The sequence below is a fragment of the Rhamphochromis sp. 'chilingali' genome (assembly GCF_963969265.1).
Source record: "Rhamphochromis sp. 'chilingali' genome assembly, chromosome: 20".
NCBI classification, from domain to species: Eukaryota; Metazoa; Chordata; class Actinopteri; order Cichliformes; family Cichlidae; genus Rhamphochromis; species Rhamphochromis sp. 'chilingali'.
In genome coordinates, this window is record NC_137947.1 from 3,127,127 (window position 1) to 3,149,536 (window position 22,410).

Consider the following 22,410-nt stretch of genomic DNA (forward strand, 5'->3'; position numbering starts at 1 on the left):
GCCTGAACTAAATATTACCATGGCAACAAATGTTGCAGTTCTATGTTTTGGTTTGATCAGTCAATCTGTGTTATGCAATCTTGGCTATTGTTGTTTAATGTTAGTATTTCTGAGTTAATATTTCACTTTTTAAATATTGATGTATGTTTCTGAAGTTGGGGGGGGGGGAGTAAATTTGTTTAAAAAAATAAAAATAAAAAAGTAAACTAAATGTACCTAAATAAACTTGGTTCAAGTGAAGAAATTATGGTTTCCCGTTAGGTTATACTTAATTACTATTAATCTGTATTTTTATTTTGTCACTGTGGGAGTGCAGAAGAACCTGAAACACTTCATTTCCTCAGCACTTGGTACCATAATGGCTGATTAAAATAAAGTACACCTTACCTTTTATTTACAATGGCAGTAATTGTATTGAGGGTGTGGGGGGGGAATATCAAAAATGCTCTCAAGACGTTCTGCAAGGTTTTTCTTTGAGCCAAATTAAAATGACGACGTGTTCTGTGCACTCACGGTGCTAGACTAATCAAATTTCGAGTGGAAAACTTTGGGACACCTTGAATACTCCAAAGACCAAACTGCTTTTCATTCATTCATGACATAATTTTCTTCACTATTCATTCCACCAGTGTGTGAATGAATAGTGGAATTGTACAGCGCTTTTCAAAGCGCTGTACAATTTATTATTATTATTATTATTATTATTATTATAATAATAATATTCCCTCTCTCTCTCATTTGTAGCTCTTAGTTATTACAAATACTTAATTGAAGTTGGTGGCAGTGGTGGCACAACCAGTTATTAGTTATGACCCATATTAGTGTAGCCTGAGACTGAGCAATCTATGAGGCCCTTTTATTATGCACACATATCGTCCCTTCATACACAAACGTCATGAAGTCACATGAATGTGGTCAAAAGTGTGCAGCTGATGGCAGGTCTATGGTATTCAGAAAAAGTCAGATTTATACATGTGAAGTTCTTCATGACGTTCTTCAGTTTTCTTACAAAGAATCTGTAAATGGCTTTAGAGCCACACATTCCTTCTTATACTGCTCTATAGCTGTTTATTGAGGTGAAACATTGGTGGTATGTTCGTGACTAACCGTGAATCACTTTTATTGCACTGTTCACGATTTTTATTTTTATTTTTATTTTTATTTTTATTTTTATTTTTATTTTTATTTTTTAAAACAAACAAAACATTTAAACCTACCGGGTAAAGAGTTGATTTGTGTTACCAGGTTGGGAGATGGTCTCTGTGTCATTAATACAAAATAACAGTGAAGTGAGCAAACCTGTGCCATCTGTTTAGTGGAAATGGGTGATGAACAGTGATCTTTTGTTATCCATCCACCACAGAACTTTTCAAGCATCAAACAAAACTTCAATACAGTAAAATGAAAATGTCAAAACTGTACATCCAAATTAAAATATTCACCGACTGTTACACGAAGCTTGGCTCATGAATTTATGCAACTGGCCCCGATATTCACTTTGTTTTCAGGAGTTCTTCCACCATTGACCACTGAGTGGAGTTGGCATAGCATTTTTTTGCTCTCCATACAGTTTATGAATTCAGCTTGCTGATATCAGGATTACCTGATAACTTGCACTGCACCCACTAATCTAAATCTCATCTACTTACTCCACAACTCCATAATACTGGTCAAAACTCTGTCACTAAGGCTTTGAAGTCCGAGTCTGAAAATAGAGGGTTGTGCCATAGGGGCTACAACAATCTTTACATACAGTCTATGGTATGTAGTGCTTTTTCAAGAAGCCGTTTTGAAGAAATTTCTTGGCCTCTGATGGGCCTTAAGTGTTCTAAATCCTTCCATCTGTACAGATTACCTGTCTGCTCCCAGATGCTATCCTCCGTCCGAAGGACCGTCATCTAGGAAAGGTCAATTAAATAATGTTGGAAGTGAAATACCTCCCATGACATTTGGACTTGAGAATGCTGTATGTACATAATATTACTGGCTGCTAATAACAATGCTGGTCTTTTGCGCTAACTGATGTCCTGTCATTGGTCCACATATTACTCATAATACTGATCCATTCAGATAGACAAAAACATAAAGTTTATACACTAATCTGTCTTATATTTTCCAGCTGGTGTGTTGTTGTTTTTTTTGGTTCTGCACTTTAAAACACCCTGCAGTCCTCCTGTCAGTCTCTGGGGCTCACCTGAGCAGCTGCCACCACCAACACTCAAAATGAGTCCATCAGGGGAGCACCGACACACACACTTGTGCAAACTTGCCTTATTAGCTGCTCCAGATTGGCCATCCTAAAGCCCAGATGTCTGTGACCTCCCACTGCCCCCTAAATGCAAAGCTATTGTGATTAAAGCATGATTGGCAGTGCTGGTTATTAATTCTAATCTGGGCCACATATGTGGGGTGGTGGGCAGAGGGCAGGCAGCAGTGTGTGCCAGGCTCACGCCAAACGGAGGCTAATTCAGTCTGACACGCTATCAGAGCAGACTCTCACACACACATGCGTGCGACATTCCCCCGATGTGCCGACACAGCTATAGGCAACACACATTTTTCCTCTAATGCGCAGGAGCGAGGAGAGAAGGTTATCCTTTAACAAGAAGCGCGTACACATTTCACAGCACTCCAACACAAAAGTGGCATTTCCCGAAAACCATTAAGGTGCTCTGTAACTTCAAGTACATCATTTGAAAGCAGAAACAGCATGTGTTTTGCAAATCATTTCCATCTCGAGACTCGTGTAAAGGTCTTACATTTACCACTTAGAGGCAGAAACTAGAGTGAAGGGTTATTTTCAAAATATGTTTTCTTTCCTTCAAGGTAAAAGCCTCGAAGCAAATGATGTCTTGTCTGTATTACCAAGTCACTTCTCGGGTTAAGGTGTCATCTCTGTGGCTGCAGTCAGCCTGGAATTACTGCAGGAGTATTACAGGAGGAATGGACGGACTCTGGCTACTCATCATGGGGATACTGTTTTATTGTAGACTCTAATGAAAATAACAGCCAACGCATGGTGATTTAAATGTATGCAGGCTCATTTGCTAGGACTAACATCTCCTGTAATACTTGAAGTAACTTGGTAGTTGGCAAATGAAGCAATCTTTAAAAGATGTGAACAGGATTAACATTGACTATATTGGACACTGTTGTAACTCAATGTTTTTGAGGCCACAAACTACTAATTTGCAATTTAAAAAAAGGTTTTCTGCTGCAATGATGGCTCTATTCATCTAAATCGGAGGTGTGTGTGTAAAATCTAAGCGGATTGTAAGTAGAAGGACAGAGAGAAGGATGAGGTACTGTTGCTTTTCCTGTAGAGGGCATTGCTTTATCATGGAAGGGAAATGCATTCATGTTTTTGACACAGTTGGTTGAAAATGGCAGCAGAGAGGAACACTCTGTTTTTGAGGGCAGCTCAAATCAGCACATTTACATGTACAGACTGGCAGATTTGGTTTACAGTGCACAGTATGAATGAATGTATGGGTAAATGTAACTAGTACTTTGAGTCATAGCTGGACTGGCCATCGGGCATACCGGGCATTTGCCCGGTGGGCCGCTGGCGATTTTTTGTTTTTATGGGCCGATGTTTTTTTTTAGTTTTTTTTTAGGAAGGGTATATATAATGAAAGGTGTTGGATTGGCCAATTGGTCATGATCGACTCTGGGCTGGACCAATTACAGCCGAGGAGGCTGAATGCACCCGCCCCCTTGTTTAGCAATCACGTGATTTTCGCGCATTGCATGCCGGGAACTCGTGGCAAAACAATCCAAGTACCGCATCAAATGCAAGCATTTGCAGCACCGCAAAACGTTCATTCTTCGATTCCAATAAATTCTTGTTTTTTCTTTGCCGCACAAAAAAGGTATGTACAAAACAAAAGGAGAACAATGCCGGTCCGTACAAAGACAGACTCGACGAAAAGACAAAGAAAAGATACGAGGAAAAAAATCAAAGGTGTGAAAGGGTTACCCTTACGAGCACGCAGAGGGACAAAAGACGTTAGCGTGCTGCCCAACTTTCACCACGCTCAGATTTATAATCATACGGTTCTTGGAGTGAGTGCATACACTCATGAAGTTTAGTAACTTCAGGTCACTGCAACAAGCCCAGGTACAGTTTACCGACGGATGGGTGCAGGACCTTGAAACGCACCGTGTAGAATGAAAGACCATCGTATGAACAAAGGTAAGTTTACCAGTCTCACAAATCGTCGTCATAAATACACATTCGTTAACAGTTTATTAATGTAACCTTTGAGCTCAACGGTAATTAATTAGTAGTGGAAATAATTTCTGGTTCATCACAGAAATGTAGCAGTGACAATAATACTGTATGCTGTAATCGTACTGGACAATTAGTGATACAAAACAACTGTTTTATCCTGTGAATAAAAGTATATGTTTTTGTCAATGTACCATGGTAATAACAGGAGTGAAACGCAATATTGTGTCAGGACAATTCACTATTTATGCACAATAAACAAAGGATCATAGCGCGACAATTTCTGTTCAGCGCCAAACTTGCTTGTAACCTATATCACCAATTATGTTAAGAAAAATGACGCATTAACGACTAAAAAACTCTGACCTTTGTGGGAATGCTTGGAGCAGACTAACATGTGAGCTGGAGTGTTCTGGGACGTTATATTTGGTATATCCAGACCATCCGTCGTCGGCTCTTACTTCGGAAACATGGCTTAAAAAAATTTCTCTTCAACGACGTAATCCGATAAAAAAAAAACGATCGGCTTCCCGTGGCTGTCATGCGACCGGCTGTTGCAGTTAATAATACAACAGCTTCTTGCCATTTTTTGTGTTTCTTTTTAATCGCTGTGTAACTGAGTTCAATTGAAAGCCTGCGTGCGCTAGTACCTCTTGCCACAAGTTCCCAGAATCCTTTGCGGTTTTACCCCTGAATGACGTCACATTTTCAATCTTTATCCTGGTGGGCCGGTCTCTAGTCAAAATGCCCGGGCCGATTTTTTGTCCCAGTCCAGCCTTGCTTTGAGTGGTCAGTAAGAAAACGTGTGAGTACATTACAGCATATATGTTTTTGTGGATCGAACACACTGTGGTCAGACTAGTTTGTGTATTTAGTATTAGTTATCTCCTTTTTGCTGGATTAAACAAGTGTAAAACCAGGCTTATGGTTGAGTAGTCCACTTGTAACTCTCTAATTGAGGGAAGTGACCCAGACACACCAGCATGGCCACCATAATAACATCTGCTTAAATTCCTTAATGCTTCCTTTGCAGCCATGTCACTTATCGGGATGACTGGAAAGTGGTACAAAACAACATGTTTTGTACCACTTTTTTGTACGATTGTGTTTGTACGATTGTGTTTGTACTATTATGGGAAACATGTATTCTGTTTCCCATAATATACCATAACTTTGCTAATACATATGTTTTGAACACACAAAAAATGTAATGGAAACATCTATTAAACACAGTTTTATAAAAGTGTGCTTGCTATAGTCGTGGGGGGTGGGGGGGTTTCTTGAGTGAAGGGAGTTTTTTTTCTTTTTTACTTTAGTTATAAAAGTGCTGCACAAAGGAAGATAATTATCCATATTCATGTGATTAAAATACAAGTGAAGTCTATGTAATTTGTTGTGCATTGGCTCTGTCACCAAATTGGACGTTGCTGTAGCCAGTCTTCAGGATTATTGCTAATTAATTTGACTTCAGAATTGCTGAAATCCTTAATAAAGACATGTGGATCATCTCTTCAGCAGAGGGAGAAAATGAGTGGACACCAGTCCTATTAATGTCACTTTCAGGCTGGTAAGCTTTTATATTTTTCAACCTCCGTAGTGAAGTAGAAACATGGACTAGTTTGTCCATGTTTCTACAGTCTGTACAAAACAACACGGTTATGAAACACGGGCATTGCAGGTCCAATAAAAACACATCAAAGTCATTGTAACAGATTAAATATCTGTGACTAGTGTGAGTGCAGCCTGATTTTTGGTATGTTTTAGGAAAAAATGTATTTCATTTACCCCACAGTAAATAAAAGAATAACCAATTAAAACAGAAGTACCTTCAAATAAAAAAGAAGCGACAAAAACCAACAAAAACAGTTGAATGCGTTCAAACCCAACCTTAGGAAAAAATATTTTAAAAGTATTCCAATTATCTGGAATGGCCCTTTGCAACTCTTGTTGTCCTGACACTAGTTGCAGTGCAAGTAGACAGAACAGGTTAATCAAGAGCTGGCTGAAGCTTTGGACCTCTTTTTCTAGTCGGCAGCCATGGCAGCACAGCTGATCCTCTGGCATACCGCTCTGGTGTCTTTCTGGTGTCCATTGTGCTCGTCTCTCTTATGTTACTTGTATTTCAGGCCTGAAGCTCCAAATTACAGCCACCAAAATGTCCTAGTTAGTTCTTGCAGCCTTTTGTCATGCTACTCAGAAAGCCAAATTATTCAATAATTAAATCTAGCAGGGTAAACATACCAATCAATTTTTTATACAAAGAAAAAATGAAATAAAACAAGCAGAAAACCTAAACCACTAAAATCAACAAAATAAACATGCAAAACACATTAAACCAAGTATTCTGCCTGGTGATGAGTACTGATTCCAGTACTTTTCTGCACAGTTTTAATTCTGCACACTTTTTCTACAAGCTGCATGAGGTAATGGAGGGCCCACTCCCGTTAAGAGATCTGACTGGGCAGTGCAGCTTCAGTTATGAAAATAAACGAATGCGCAGCAACCCTTCAGGCCGGCCCATTGGCCCAAAAATGAAAAGTGCCCAGCATGCCAGATCACCAGTCTAGCCCATATCTCCAGCATGTATTTAGTTCTATGGATTTATAAATTGAATTGTTTTTCCCTGTTAATTCTGACAAACTTCTTAAGCATTTCCCTTTTGCTTTGCAGTTGACATGAATAATAAATTCTGCCATGGCCTTTCTGAGCTCTTTCACAACCTTATTTCTCAGTATAATAAATAAAAGCCTACCATTTTGTGCTTTATTCTAAAGAGGTACCTTAGAGCATGGTCCTTTGGTTTTATAAGTGAAAGTACATTTCCATTAAAGCAAGGCAAAAAGTCTTTTTGGCCTGTTTTACTTTTCATTTTTCAAAAAAAAAATAAAAATCTATGTATAGTTCTCTGAAGCATTATAGCTATTATCCAGGCTTTTTGCAAAAAAATCACTACAGTTTATTTCATTGATTTCCAGACTGTAAAAGCCAAGTCAACGAGAGTTTCTGAGATTCTAGTTGATCCTTCAATAACCTGTTGGAAATAAAAGTTGCTTGTTACCCTTTTTAATGCTTTTCACTTTAGTGTATTATTTCTAATGTAAATTGCAGTCCCCAAATAAAATGGCCTAATTATTGTTACCACGGTCTTTAATATTCACTTTGTCATAAAACACTGCAGATGGTAGTCTATATGTTCCAATTATAGTGGAGGCCATTTGAGCTGAGAGTGTTAATTTGAGTCAGTAACACTTGACTAATTAATCTGTTTACAGCTATTCTTAACATAGAAAAGCACAGCCTGCCCTGACCATCAGAACATATTGCAACCTTGCACATTTAATATGTCAGCTGTGGAGTTTTCATGTAGTCGTGTTTCTAAGAACCACAAATTAAAAGAAAAATCCAAATGTGGTTCATACATACAGTAAGATGTTGTAGTGTTTCAGTTTAGGAATGGAGCTTCATATTTATAAATAGTCCTCTTTCTTATTTGCCATCAAGGCTGGACTGGGACAAAAAATCGGCCCAGGCATTTTGACTAGAGACCGGCCCACCAGGATAAAGATTGAAAATGTGACGTCATTCAGGGGTAAAACCGCAAAGGATTCTGGGAACTTGTGGCAAGAGGTACTAGCGCACGCAGGCTTTCAATTGAACTCAGTTACACAGCGATTAAAAAGAAACACAAAAAATGGCAAGAAGCTGTTGTATTATTAACTGCAACAGCCGGTCGCATAACAGCCACGGGAAGCCGATCGTTTTTTTTTATCGGATTACGTCGTTGAAGAGAAATTTTTTTAAGCCATGTTTCCGAAGTAAGAGCCGACGACGGATGGTCTGGATATACCAAATATAACATCCCAGAACACTCCAGCTCACATGTTAGTCTGCTCCAAGCATTCCCACAAAGGTCAGAGTTTTTTAGTCGTTAATGCGTCATTTTTCTTAACATAATTGGTGATATAGGTTACAAGCAAGTTTGGCGCTGAACAGAAATTGTCGCGCTATGATCCTTTGTTTATTGTGCATAAATAGTGAATTGTCCTGACACAATATTGCGTTTCACTCCTGTTATTACCATGGTACATTGACAAAAACATATACTTTTATTCACAGGATAAAACAGTTGTTTTGTATCACTAATTGTCCAGTACGATTACAGCATACAGTATTATTGTCACTGCTACATTTCTGTGATGAACCAGAAATTATTTCCACTACTAATTAATTACCGTTGAGCTCAAAGGTTACATTAATAAACTGTTAACGAATGTGTATTTATGACGACGATTTGTGAGACTGGTAAACTTACCTTTGTTCATACGATGGTCTTTCATTCTACACGGTGCGTTTCAAGGTCCTGCACCCATCCGTCGGTAAACTGTACCTGGGCTTGTTGCAGTGACCTGAAGTTACTAAACTTCATGAGTGTATGCACTCACTCCAAGAACCGTATGATTATAAATCTGAGCGTGGTGAAAGTTGGGCAGCACGCTAACGTCTTTTGTCCCTCTGCGTGCTCGTAAGGGTAACCCTTTCACACCTTTGATTTTTTTCCTCGTATCTTTTCTTTGTCTTTTCGTCGAGTCTGTCTTTGTACGGACCGGCATTGTTCTCCTTTTGTTTTGTACATACCTTTTTTGTGCGGCAAAGAAAAAACAAGAATTTATTGGAATCGAAGAATGAACGTTTTGCGGTGCTGCAAATGCTTGCATTTGATGCGGTACTTGGATTGTTTTGCCACGAGTTCCCGGCATGCAATGCGCGAAAATCACGTGATTGCTAAACAAGGGGGCGGGTGCATTCAGCCTCCTCGGCTGTAATTGGTCCAGCCCAGAGTCGATCATGACCAATTGGCCAATCCAACACCTTTCATTATATATACCCTTCCTAAAAAAAAAAAAAAAAACATCGGCCCATAAAAACAAAAAATCGCCAGCGGCCCACCGGGCAAATGCCCGGTATGCCCGATGGCCAGTCCAGCTATGTTTGCCATGGAAGGTGGCAACATCGTCAATTTATGGCCCCACAAATATTTACATCCACTCTTCTGTTAGGAGAGGGAACAGAAAGAGGTTTTCACCCACTGCAAATGTACTCCAGTGGATTCCTCCAAAATCACAACTGAATGTCGCAGGATGCAGATGCCGTATGTGTCAGGGGAAATGGGATTGGTGGACCAGAATAGGGAAGAGACTGGGACAGTTCACTGGGAACGAGAGAAATGTGAATTAAAAGCCAGCAAAGATTATTTTAAAAACACAGTATGAAAAAAAACATGGCTGCAGGGACTTTAGGTCATTGCTCTGTGATTTGTCATTTATATTTGTTTATTTGCTTATTTATGTTTTAAAAGTTTTAAAGTTTTATGTGACGTGGCTTGGCACTGCGGATGAAAATTAGCAGCTTCAGTAAAACATTGCATTTTCACACTTTACATGTTTGATTACTGCTTAATATTGATGATCATTAACATGTATTGCCCATCGTAAAATAAAAATAAAAACCCACTGGCTGAAATTCTCCCACAGACTGTGGATTCCCTTTGGATGCCACTGATAATCAGGAACAGAGGACAAGCTTGTTGATGCTATTTGAGGGCATTTGGAGGTGTTTGGTTCAAATTTGCTTTTAAAGAAAGACAAGAAAAAGGAGAGAGCTTGGAGAAAAGTTCTGGTAAGTTGTGGAAATCTGTCACTATAACTTTTTTCCAGTTATCAGCACTTCTTCATGTCCCAGTGGACTGAATTTACCCAAATAAAAACATGCGAAAATTCCCTTTGCATTTGGTGTGAACGCGCCATTAAGATTCAAATTAATGGATGGCGGTGCTTTATGCTGCACTATTGTGGCTGGTTGTAATCAGTGTGGAGTCCAGGACTGAGGTGAGAGCACTTTAATAGACTCTCAGCATCAGTGTTTAGTACTGTTTTATTATTGTTAAAGCATTACAGACACACACACACGCAGAGTATCATTTGCAGCTAGAGTTAAAGAAGTTCTCTTGATTCCCTCAATGCTCCCCGGAGAGGTTTGAATTAGGACAAAACAGGAATTTATTTTTAGTCTCCTTCCACTTTTTCTCTGTGCTCCTGTTCTTCTGCTTTTCTTTTCTCCGCCTCATCTCTCCTGCCCAGTCTTGGTTCCTTCTTCCTCATAATGTTCTCTAAAATATCCTTTTTTATACTCTTCTTCCGCCCCTCTTTCCCTCATTCCCTCTCGACCCCACTCGTCATGAGAACATCTGGAGGTGTCATTAAAAAAACCCTGTTCCTTCAGGAGTACACACACTCTCTCACACACACACACAGATCAGCATGGACACACATTACTTCTAGTGACATTACTGTAATGTTATTTTTATGCGAATTCAACATAAAATTGGCGGGGGAGAACAGAAAAGACAGAAAGGAACATTGAGAAGTTAAGAAAAAACACAAAACCAAAGGGACACAAGGAGCACAGAGCAATCTTTCATTTATTCAATTAGCTAACGAGGTGAGGGAGCCAGGCGCCGACAGAGGATTGATAGAGGGGAAAAACTTCTCTCAGCAGGCGACGCTTACTCAGGACTTTTACTCCTGTCTCTCTTTAATTCTCTCCGTCTTCTCCTTTTTTCAGAGGAGAATTTTGGCAGGAGAAAGAAGGGAGGAGACTGTGAGGATGACCTTGAGCAGCTGTTCTGTGTCTTGGGAGGAATAACAGGGAGCAGATGAAGACAAAAAGAAAAAAAAACAGAAACACGTGAAATGTTTTTGAATCAATACTTTATTTTATTTTTAAATCCTTACTTTTACTTTTCAGACTTTAAGAACGTTTAACAGATTATTTATTTATTTGGCAAACATTTCAAGAAAAATGTATAATGTTGTGTTGATGTTGTATCAGCAACTTTTTCCATCACCTCCCTTGTAAACATCGAGCCTAGAGTGACTGTCTCCTCAAATATTGAATATTGATCGGACAGTTATGTGGTAAATATTGAGAATACTTTATGATATCATGAATAACTTTCAGGCAAGGTTACATGCGATTCACACTCTAGGCTTTTAAATCTTTCTCATTGATACTCTGAGAAACCGCTTGGAAACAGTGGTGAGAGAAAACTGGCATTCAAGCAGGAAGAAAGTTGAACATGGCTGCAGTGGCTTCAAAATATTTTAGTGGTGAAGTTGCAGAGTGAAATAAATTGAAATTTGTTGGCTTCTGGTAGAGTTTTCCTTTAAACAGCCCAACAGAGTGATTCAGCTCCACTGCCAGGTGGATAGATACAAAAGCTATCACTCTCTATAAGACTCTCTTGCATCTGGAAGAGAATCAGTAGGGTCAGGTAGTAATGATATATATTGTTTATTATCAGTTTAAATCCTATTATTATCATTATTATTATTTCAGCTACTGTATTAAAAGAATTTCCAAAGTAGCTAAATGTATTTTTTACCATATCGTATGAACACAACACACAGTTAGAAGAAAACAAGGAATTTAAAGAAGCTTTAGCAAGCAGCCCATCCCTTCTGCTGACCATAAATATCACAGCACAATATCAAGGCACTGATGACAACGTTTTTTCTTTTTTCACTAAATAAAATAGAATTTCTCTGTGTAGTCTGTTTTTAATTTGCCCTCGGAGAATGCAGATACCTCCTGCCTCCAGTCTTCATACTAAGGTAAACTGATTGCTTCTGGACAACACAATCTATCACTCAGCAACAAGGTGAAGAAGAATCTAGCATTTACCTACTGTGGTTTTGTTAGCATGTCATCATAAGCAATAAAGGCTTAGACGAGCTAACACTGCAGCTTACACAATCAAGTAAAAACACGCAGTGGTCACTGATAAGTACCTAACTGACTGTCAAAAGGTGGACTGTGTCTTCCTGGCTGACGAATGTCAAATGCAGCTTTTTTTAGCCACAGTCCAGTGCTTGGAGAGTGACATGCTGATCCCTGGCCCAGGTTCACGCTCTGACATTAAGCTTGACATTTCAGAAGGATGTCAGCTTCCATCGCTAGTAAAGGTCAGCACTGCTGTCCTGTCAGCAGAAGGTCATAAACTCTGACCCCAACGAAGAATCTCTGTATTTTTACGTACGTCGAAATGGTGATTAAGAGCATAATGAATGGCTTTTCCAAACATCTGCATTGAGCAAGCCTTACGTACACACTTACACTTATACACACACATGTGGTCCCAGTGACCTTGAGGGGTGTTAGATTTGGGTCAGGATCAGTAAGTGTCTCACAGCCCATCTGTGCCACTCTGGAAACAGTTCCAAGTGAGTCCACTGGGAGAGAGGCCACCTTTGCTGGTGTGGCAGCATAAACCAGCAGTAATTTTAAAGAGAGACAGAGAGAGAGAGAAGACACAGTTGGATTCACAATGGATGAAAGAGACTGGAAAGTAATTACAGTGGTTGAATGTAATCAAGAAAAATGTCCTTAAGTGCTGCATGAAGTATCATTTTGAAGTACTGTTATTTCACTATTTTATTCTTCATCATATGTCTGAAATTGTTTGGCTTTAGACGTATTATGAGAAAGAAGCCTGTAATTGTGTGTTTACTGCAACTGTGTCAAGTTTAAGAAAGAAAACAGACATTTCCTCTGTGAAGTCCAAAGATAGTTCAGAGAACACTTGGTAAACGCTGTTTAGAAGCACTACTTTCATTTCATCATTAGATGTCAGGATATGGCAGATTGCAGTCAACTGAATTCAGTTTTCTTACATCTCCCAATTCAAGCGCATAATCCTAGCTGGCCACTGTAGGAGAAACAGCTCTGGTGACCATTGAGCATTAGTGAGTACAGACCAGGTGTCCACGTCCAGTTACTCTAGAGGAAACTGTAAAACTCTGTGAAAGGAGTTTGATAGCCATCAATTAGTCAGTGAAGCTCGCTTCTGTCCTGTCATTAGCTTGCATAATCTTAGTTTACAACAAGCTTCTGTTGTTTAACCAGCTCCTTGTCAGCTATCCGGAGACAGGAGGGTGCTGTGTTTAATCTGCTGACAATATCGTGAATAAATAAACACGGTGTTGCACGTTTTCATGTGTTGGAACTCTGAATATGGTTCCGGATACGAGACTTGTGGTTGGGAAGAAGAGAAAAGACATAATGAGGTGAAGATGATAACATGTATACATAAAACCTGTTAAATGGTCAAATATAGTCTGAGAGAGCTATTTGTAGTCTTTAAATTAAAAGTAACTTTTAAGGTGTATTGTGGACATTCTCTAGACACATATAGAAAATACGATTAGTTCAAAATAGCAATGTACATCTTGGCCAATCTTTTTAATTGAAGTTAATTGAACCATTTTTGTTGGAAGATGTAATTACACACTAATCAGTCTATATTTATAAGTACAACATTCCTTTTCTTTTAAATGACTTACTGTACTTTTAAGAATGCACTAGTGGTATTAAGGAAGTTAGAAGCAACACACACATTTGAATCAAACAAAGCCAAAAATAGTTTGCTATCTGTGTACTTCTAAAAGTCTTTTGTTGGCTAAAAGCTAACATCAGGGTCCTTATAGCTCATAAAAGTAATGTAATATCTTGTGATAATAATGTTAATATTTATATTAACTTGTTTACACTGGATTAGTCTGGTAGTTGACTGAGATTTGCTAATTAGTCAAGATATTTGCAGAAAAGCCTACTTGTTCATAAGAAAAAGTGCTAATAGTTTTTTCACATGATTTTTACAACTTTTATTAGGAAGACACTCAGGGATCGCTACAATTAGAATTAGCTAATGATTGGGAACTATCCTCTGGGGACAGTGAATGAGTGAACAAAATGTGCTAATTCATTGTGCAGGTGTTGAGTTATTTCAGCAGTATCTGCTGTTGTAGACCTTATTTTTCTTTATTATATAATGCAGTCAGAGGAGACAGAGATTGAAAGACACACAACAAAGAAACCTCAGGTCATAGTCAAACCCAGGCTTTTGTATTTAGCCTTAAGGCACAGTCGCCTACTCAACCGGTGAGCTAAACTTGTGCCCACACACTCCTTGGTCACCGTGCAGACCTTCTAACATTGTGTTTGCCCCACAAATTAGCCCCACGCAACCATCCCCGCTCTTTCTAAACCTCAAGTTCAGAGCTGCACTCAGGTCCCAGTGAATAGTTGCAAAATTTGAGGCAGATCGCATGAACAGCTGTCAAGATAGCTGAAGAACAGACAGACATCAAAAGCTTCAACGTGCTGGATCTGACGCAACTAAGTGAAGCAACAAAGGATATATGTGACTCGACCAATACGTTTTTGGTGACCATTAAGTTACGTATACAATGTAACATGTAATTCTAGATGTTTGATATTATAACATATTATTCTATATCAGTTTGACAATAGATGACTGAAGTTGTTGTTATAGCACAGAATTACAAGTGGAAAACGTCCCAATTACACCAAAAAAAGCTAACTTAAAAACTCACGTGGAGCTAAATCAGCAACTTATGTGAACTTGACAATGCAGTGAAGTTGAGCACAGCAGGGTTCAAAACTGCTTCACGTGACTGCTATCCAGGTGCATCATGGGAAATTGGCGGTTAACAACATGTTCACTTTACTTGGACGTTTTCTAATCATCTTCATTGGAATCTACTTTCAAGGTGAGTAACATTGATTATAACTATAAGGAAAGAGAGCTACAAAAGTTAGAATAAGTTTTAAATCTATGGCGTGATGTGTGTTTTTCTCTTTTACCGAAATGTTTGCTTTAGCAGATGTTACTTTAGCCCAGTGGTTCAAAAACTTTTTTTGCTGGGCCCCCTTTGTTTTACATGAAAAATGTTCGCGCCAACCCCCCCCCCCGCCGCGCGCACACGCACAAACACATCCTCCAACCACACACACCCATATTTTGCACTATTGCGGTTTATTTCACACCTCAAACATTTAGTAAACAATTAATTAAATACATGTAATCTGCAATAAATTACAGGTAGTACGAAAATAAACTACTAACTCTTTTACACACCTACACGGGTATTTTTGAAAACGCAGCTGTGTCGTCCACACAATAAACGGCGTTTTGAATCACCAAAAACTGAGATTTTTTTAAACTCCTTTTTTGCGTTTAACGTGTGGACGAGGAATACAGAGTTTGCCACACAACATCAAAGGTATGTGCCTTCCCATATGGAAAAGATATATATAAATCTTATAAAGTTTGTATCTGTCTTGTGTGAAACTTGTATGAAAAGCATATAAGAGTGAAAACAGATATAAGATCCCTTGAAAAATTATATAATGAAACTTGTATGTTTTGGATACTTACTAAAACAATGTATGAAAGTAATGAGAAAGTGGCCACTTTCATGAGTAAATCATGTAAGCCTTATATGATTTACTCATGAAAGTGGCCACTTTCATGAGTAATCACATATAAGTTTTTACTATTTCTTTTCCATATGGGTTTTTTCACGTCACGCTGTGCGCCACGTTATTGTTTACATGAGATGAATTGCAGAATGGCAGATAGTCAGATTAACAGTATTTTGTCTCTATCTTCAGGTTTTACATGCTTACATACACACATGCAGTTACTGTCCCTCTATTTAGAAAGGCAGAGGCGTCAAGGTGTAATTATTTTACATGTAGTTGTTTTTTTCCTGTATAATAATATTCAACATTACTATCAATACATTTTTCAAAAAATGTCTCTCTGTGTAAAATGGGTTCAAAAACATAAACAACTGTGGGATACTGTTTGTCCATGATTTAGACAGGGGGAACAAATCGTGGCAGGATCAGCCTGATATTATTTGTATCCCACTGTAACGTTACTGTATAAAGAGCTAACATCTCCAAAATGTCAGGAGTAGTTAGTCATTACAAGAAGTGTTTGTGAACTAAAAATCAAGAATGTGGGATCCTGTTTGTCCGTGATTTGAACAGCCCAGCGGTGCTCCCGACGAAGGGAAAACCAATTCTGCAGGGAGACCTCGGCACTTGTGCAGGTGAAGCCAAAGGGAAGATTTGCTTCACCATATTTTCTAGTCTTTGGCTTAAAATGAAGTTGGTTTGGAAACATATTCAGCGATGCTTCATCTCCTGCTTTGCGTTTGTGTGGGAGCCCCGTGCTAGCAGTGTCCAAGCGTTGTTTTTTTTTTTTTTCCCTTTTCACCCCCCCCCCCCCCCCCCCCCCCCCCCCCCCCCCCGCCTGCAATGGCTCTGCACCCCCCCTAGGGGGCGGGCCCCACACTTTGGGAAGGTCTGCTTTAGCTAATGAGGTCCAGCTTGTGTGTCATGACCAAACTTAACCTAATAAACTGAAATATGGCATTTTTTGTGGTTTTAATGTAGCACAGACCAAATCAAAAGTATTGTTCCGCTAGCTTTAAGGTTGCACATTCAACCACTGTTGCGATATTAGTAAGCTAACTCAGCTAATTAATAAAGCTTATTTCATATTGTCTCTGTACTTGTAAATTTCTTTCAAGTTCACAGGCTGTTGTATTTTGGTGGAAGTTCATTTTGGCAATATTTACAATAAGTGAGTGGGTTCAAAAAACTTTTTGGCAGGGCTGCTATGCTTGTTGTCATCTGTTTACCTCTATGTAATCACTTAAGTTTACTTATTGTTTATTTACTGCTGCATGCTAAGCTGCAAGAGTGCACTGATGATTGAGACAAAATATAGACTACAAACCAGCGTTATATTAGTTTTTATCAGATAGTCATCCAGCGCGTTTATTTCTTGCAGTAATGATATTCTGCAATTATTTCTTTCCGTTATGCTTAACATCAGCTCCATTTTGACTTATTTTTGAACTCTTGTGATCAGTATAACGAAATTGTGTGTGAGTTTCCGTACTAAAAGAGCTGTAGTGATAAAATAATTGGCATCATAGACGAATATTTTTGTCCAAATCCCTCAGGTTGTTTCTGATTTTTATTTTTATTTTTCTTTCTTTCTTTTTTTTTGGTGGTGGTGGGATAATTTAGCTTTTAATTTAACTGCATTCCCCGTGTTGTAACAAAAATAAAATTGTTTATAGGTGTCAGAAAATGATATGCAAACACGCGCATATATGGCGAGAACAATATAATTATAATATATATATTTTTTTTTTTTCTTCTTTTAGGTCTGTGAAGCCAAACTTGAGGCTGGGTATTTATTTTTGTCAGTGGAGTCAAATGTAAGGTAAGTTACCTTTTGTGTATTTTTTTCATACCGGAAACACCAAAGATTATATTGTAATTTAATAGCTCTGTAGAACAAATTATATAAAGATTGTAGTGTCAGGGTACTTCTTAAGAAGTAATATAGCGCTATTGATGATCACATAAACTAAATATTCAGATGTGATACAAACAAATGATTCATTAACAAAAGCAATGGAGCAGACTGTTTAGGCTCTTGTGGTTGTAATAGCATCTATAACTGAAGGTTTGTCATTAATTTATTTTCACAGGTCTAGATGATCACATCTGTTTTTGTCATTTAAATGAGGTGGACTTCCAAACATTGCGTTTTTTTTGTGGAAATTGCTGTCCACTACCTGCATATACACAGAATGTGCACAGTATTTCAGATCTAAAAAATGCCTTAGAGGTTAATTTAAGAGCTCATGGGGTCACAGAAGGAGTATGTAATGGACTTGCTGGCTTTATTGTAAAAAGCCTGTTGTGTAACTTTAGTGAGGCAGTTGGACTAAAGCAATATGTTGTTCATCAAGGTAAACATCTGAGGAATAAGGAAATTGTTACTTGTCCTTTTGATCAGTGTTCTTTTACATCCACATTTACTCCAGTTTTACATCACATTAGAGTTGTTTTCACACTCATTCTGCTTTAAAATATTTCAAGATAGATAGAGATATTGTTCTCTGAATGACAGGTAAAATGCGTCTTTTTGTTTGTTTGCTTTTGTATGTGTGTGCGTTTTCTCTAATGGTTCTCAGATGACGGTTTGCTTAAATTTAGGTCTCAAAGCATTTTTAAAAAATTCTGCCTGTACTCCCCACGCCTCTTCTTTCATTGCTCAGGCTGAAGCAGAATTTGGCCGTCTTACATCTGTTGACCTGAAAGGGTCCCTCTTTGCTGGGCTTGACCAATATGGAGAGTTTCATGGAGCTGTACAAAACCGAGAGTGGCATAGCAACTAGGCTCATAAAATGCCTCGATGATGATGTAAGTGTTCAACTGCTAAATGTTCTCCTTCAAGTTTTAGGTTATCCATTTCAACTGATGAACTCATTCAAAGAAAGCTGATAAGTCTGTCATCATATTTCACAACTGGACATTTAGTGTGGTAACTTTTACAGAATCTGTGTATATTGGTGGAAGGTTGGATATCATATTCTACTTGAATGCGCTGATCAGCCTGACTCAAATTAAAAGATATTAAAACATTAAAAGGCAGGTGTAACTGACCCAGTTATCTCCATTGATACTCATATATTGATGAAATTATGTAGCAAGAAGCTGTGAATTTGGAGCTGCCTACATGCTTCATAAACACTGTTTAAAAAGTATTTTGTTTTCTTTTTCACTTCTTTGACCAGAGCTCTACACAAAGGAAGAAGACAGAGGACCTCATTTTCTCAAGAAAGATCCCTCAAACACTTTCAAGACTGTGAAAGTTAGCATTGTTACTTTTAGTTAATTCTATATTTACAGCACCACAGTGGATTTTAAATCAAACAATCCAGATGTGAGTGAAGTGCAGACTTTCAGCCTTAACTCAAAGGGTTAACTCCCTCCTCCCTGTAAATGCCACATGACAACATGTATACTTTTCCTCACCAAATGTATTATTACGACTTCTGTGACACTGGATTTGGTCTGGGTTTCAGAAAAACTAACTGGGAAGCTAGCATTGATATTGTTAGTTTCTTGTGTTTAGTCATGTCTTCCCCAGGGTCTTTGACATTTCGCTGCTGTACTGTTCACTACAGCTTTGCGTTTGATTTCTGACATTGTATATAGTAATGGCAGAGATATTAGGATATATAAGGGGTTGCAGTGGCTGCTACAGCCCTAACCCCCATCACCTCATCCCCCATCACACTGAACACTGGTGCTCCACAGGGGTGTGTACTGAGCCCTCTCCTGTACTCTCTCTACACCTACGACTGCACGGCCACTAACAACTCCAACATCATTGTGAAGTTTGCGGACGACACTACAGTGGTGGGTCTTATCACCAAAGGTGATGAGGGAGGAGGTCAGCGAACTGACCCACTAGTGTCAAGACAACCATCTTACTCTCAACGTCGCAAAGACAAAGGAGTTGATAGTGTCTATCGCGGAGCTTCCACAGATTCAGTAACATTAGCAAGTGGTGGAGGCCAGCAGGTGGATGAGAGAAAGGGGAGGCAAGAGGAGAGACCCGAAGCGGCTGCCCGTCCGAGTGTCAAGTGAACTGAAGTTCAGGTAAGAAGTTATGACCTGCAGTCCATCTGGGTCAGATATAAAACAAGTTTAGGTGGAGTTTATTTTCGTTGTGCTGACTTTTTCGTACTGGGTACTAGCTAGCATGACGGGGTTTCTATACAGCTGGGTGGGTGCTATGTTACTGATGTTGAACTTTATTTTGTTCATACAGTTAATTATTAGACTTGCCAACCGTCCTGTAAAAAACAGAATTGTCTCGTATTCAGAGAAATTATTACGCGTTTCGTATTTAGGTGAAAAGGAACAGTTTGTCCCGGACTGCAGCTACAATGAAAAAGACACAAAGCTGGAGTTATTCTGTGTCTTTGCTGCACAGCTGCCTCTTCTTCTCTCATTCTCTCCCCTCCCTCTCCTGTTGCTACTTTAATCATGAAACTGATCAATGATCAGCTGATCGGCTTTTCCCTCTTGTTTATTTATCGTCCGCTTTGCGCCAGAAAGAGGAAACCACCGGATGTCACGTTAAACAACAGCAGCACGTTTGATCAGCTGTTGTTAGAATTTATTTAATATTACTTTCTAGTATCAGCTGATGTTTGCTGGAGCCACAGCTGTAAAGCTGGATATGTGGTGGTTTTGTCCCAGTCCAGCCCTGTATGCAGCTCATCTGCAGTCTGGTGTTACCTACATCTTCCTATTCGGAAGGCAGAATTTCTGAGTTCTGAGTACAATCAAAAGCACCACATCTGCAGTTTTTGTGTTGGATATAGAAAGCGCACATGACGCTGTAACGTAGGCTAGAATCATGGCGGTGGTCAACGACGGTCCAGGCGTGGGATTTCTCTCGTGGAAATATGCGCATTATTTTTTCCTTTGGTAGGTGGCACAGTGCACTTGTGGCAAGTAAGCAAGCTAGAAAACTGGCAAAGTTATGGAAGAAACACATTAACAAGAGAATTCTGAGTAAAACCAAAGTTACTTTCCCTAGTAACTAGTTACTTTGAAAGTAACGAGTAACTTGAAGTAACTGAGTTACTTTTGATGGAAGTAACTAGTAATGTAACTAAGTTACTAATTTAAAGTAACTTACCCAACACTGCATGTACTGTACCAGTGTACCTGCACATGTGATGTGACAATAAAAGTGATTTGATTTGATTTGAGCTGTGGGGTGCAATACTTTGGTGAAATGTCTTGGACCCTGGAAAAGAGACTGTGTGGACTGGGTAAGCAATTAAAGGTTACTGGCCCAGAGTCAGAGACAGCTGGATAAAAGCAGATGTTGTCATTCAATGCCAGTTATGCAACGTGTCCAGCCATGTCTATATGCTCTTTTTTCATGCTGTTAAGATAAGATAAGATAAGGTAAGATAGAACTTTATTAATCCCTCGGGTGGGTTCCTCTGGGAAATTCGACTTCCAAAAAAAGCACAGCAACGACCGAAGTTACAGTTACAGAATTGTTATATATATATATATATATATATATATATATATATATATATACACACACACACACATATATAAATACAGAGACAAATATAAATAAAATATACAAAGGGGATAAATAGAATAAATAGGAATAAAAAATAAAAATACAAGTGAATTGCACATTTCAAGTATTGAGTCTATTGCACTGTTGACTATTTACAAAAAGTATTGCACAAGGTATTGTACAGTGAGGTGAAGAGGCACTACAGCTTAGTTGTTCCCCCCTCCTTTGTCCTCCTGTTTCCCCTCCCTCTCCCCTCCAGAGAGGAGTTAAACAGTCTGATGGCGTGTGGGACAAAGGAGTTTTTAAGTCTGTTAGTTCTTGTCTTGGGGAGAAGCAACCTGTCACTGAACAGACTCTTCTGATTGTTTATGGCCGTGTGCAGAGGATGCCCAGCATTGTTCATAATGTCCATCAGTTTCTTTAATGTCCTTTTCTCTGCCACTGTCACCAGAGTGTCCAGCTTCATGCCGACCACAGAGCTAGCCCTCCTGATCAGTTTCTCCAGCCTGGATGAGTCCTTCTTTGCTGTGCTGCTCCCCCAGCACACCACAGCATAGAAAAGTACTCCAGCAACCACTGACTGGTAAAACATCCTCAGGAGCTTCCTGCAGATGTTAAAAGACCTCAGCCTCCTGAGGAAGTACAGTCGGCTTTGGGCTTTTTTATACAGGTGCTCTGTGTTGCATGACCAGTCCAGTTTATTGTCCACCCACAGCCCGAGGTACTTGTACTTGTTGACCACCTCCACCTCCTCCCCCTCTATCTGAACCGGCAGTGGACCTTCTCTGGACCTCCCGAAGTCCACAACCAGTTCCTTAGTCTTTGAGGTGTTGAGTTGCAGGTGGTTTGTGTGACTCCATGCGACAAACTGTTATTAATTAAAGAAGCATGGTCTGTGGAGCCACAATCTGATCCTGTAGTTTAGCTCCAGTTTGCACATTTCATGTATTCTCAGTCACATTTGACTCAGAGCCCTTAGCCCAAGTAAATTTTAATTTTTGTTCACATTCTGCAATTGAAGATATGCTCTGTTATTTATGAAAATGGTCTTTGTTTAAAGCAAGAAATGGATTTGTAACATGGGGGTGCCAATCTCATTCTGAAAAAACTTCAAGAACTAATAAGTGTTACCCAAAGCCAATGACCATCATCCAAGGCATCAGTATGGCTCTTCTATGGAAAGACAGGAATCCTAAAGCACAGGGAATAGTGTGTAATTTTTTGAAATCAAGTATGTTAGATGATTGTTTGTTTGTTTTTTGTCTTTGAACCCTTTTATAGCCCACTGATATTGAAGACACATTTACTAAGAGGATGAAAGTTG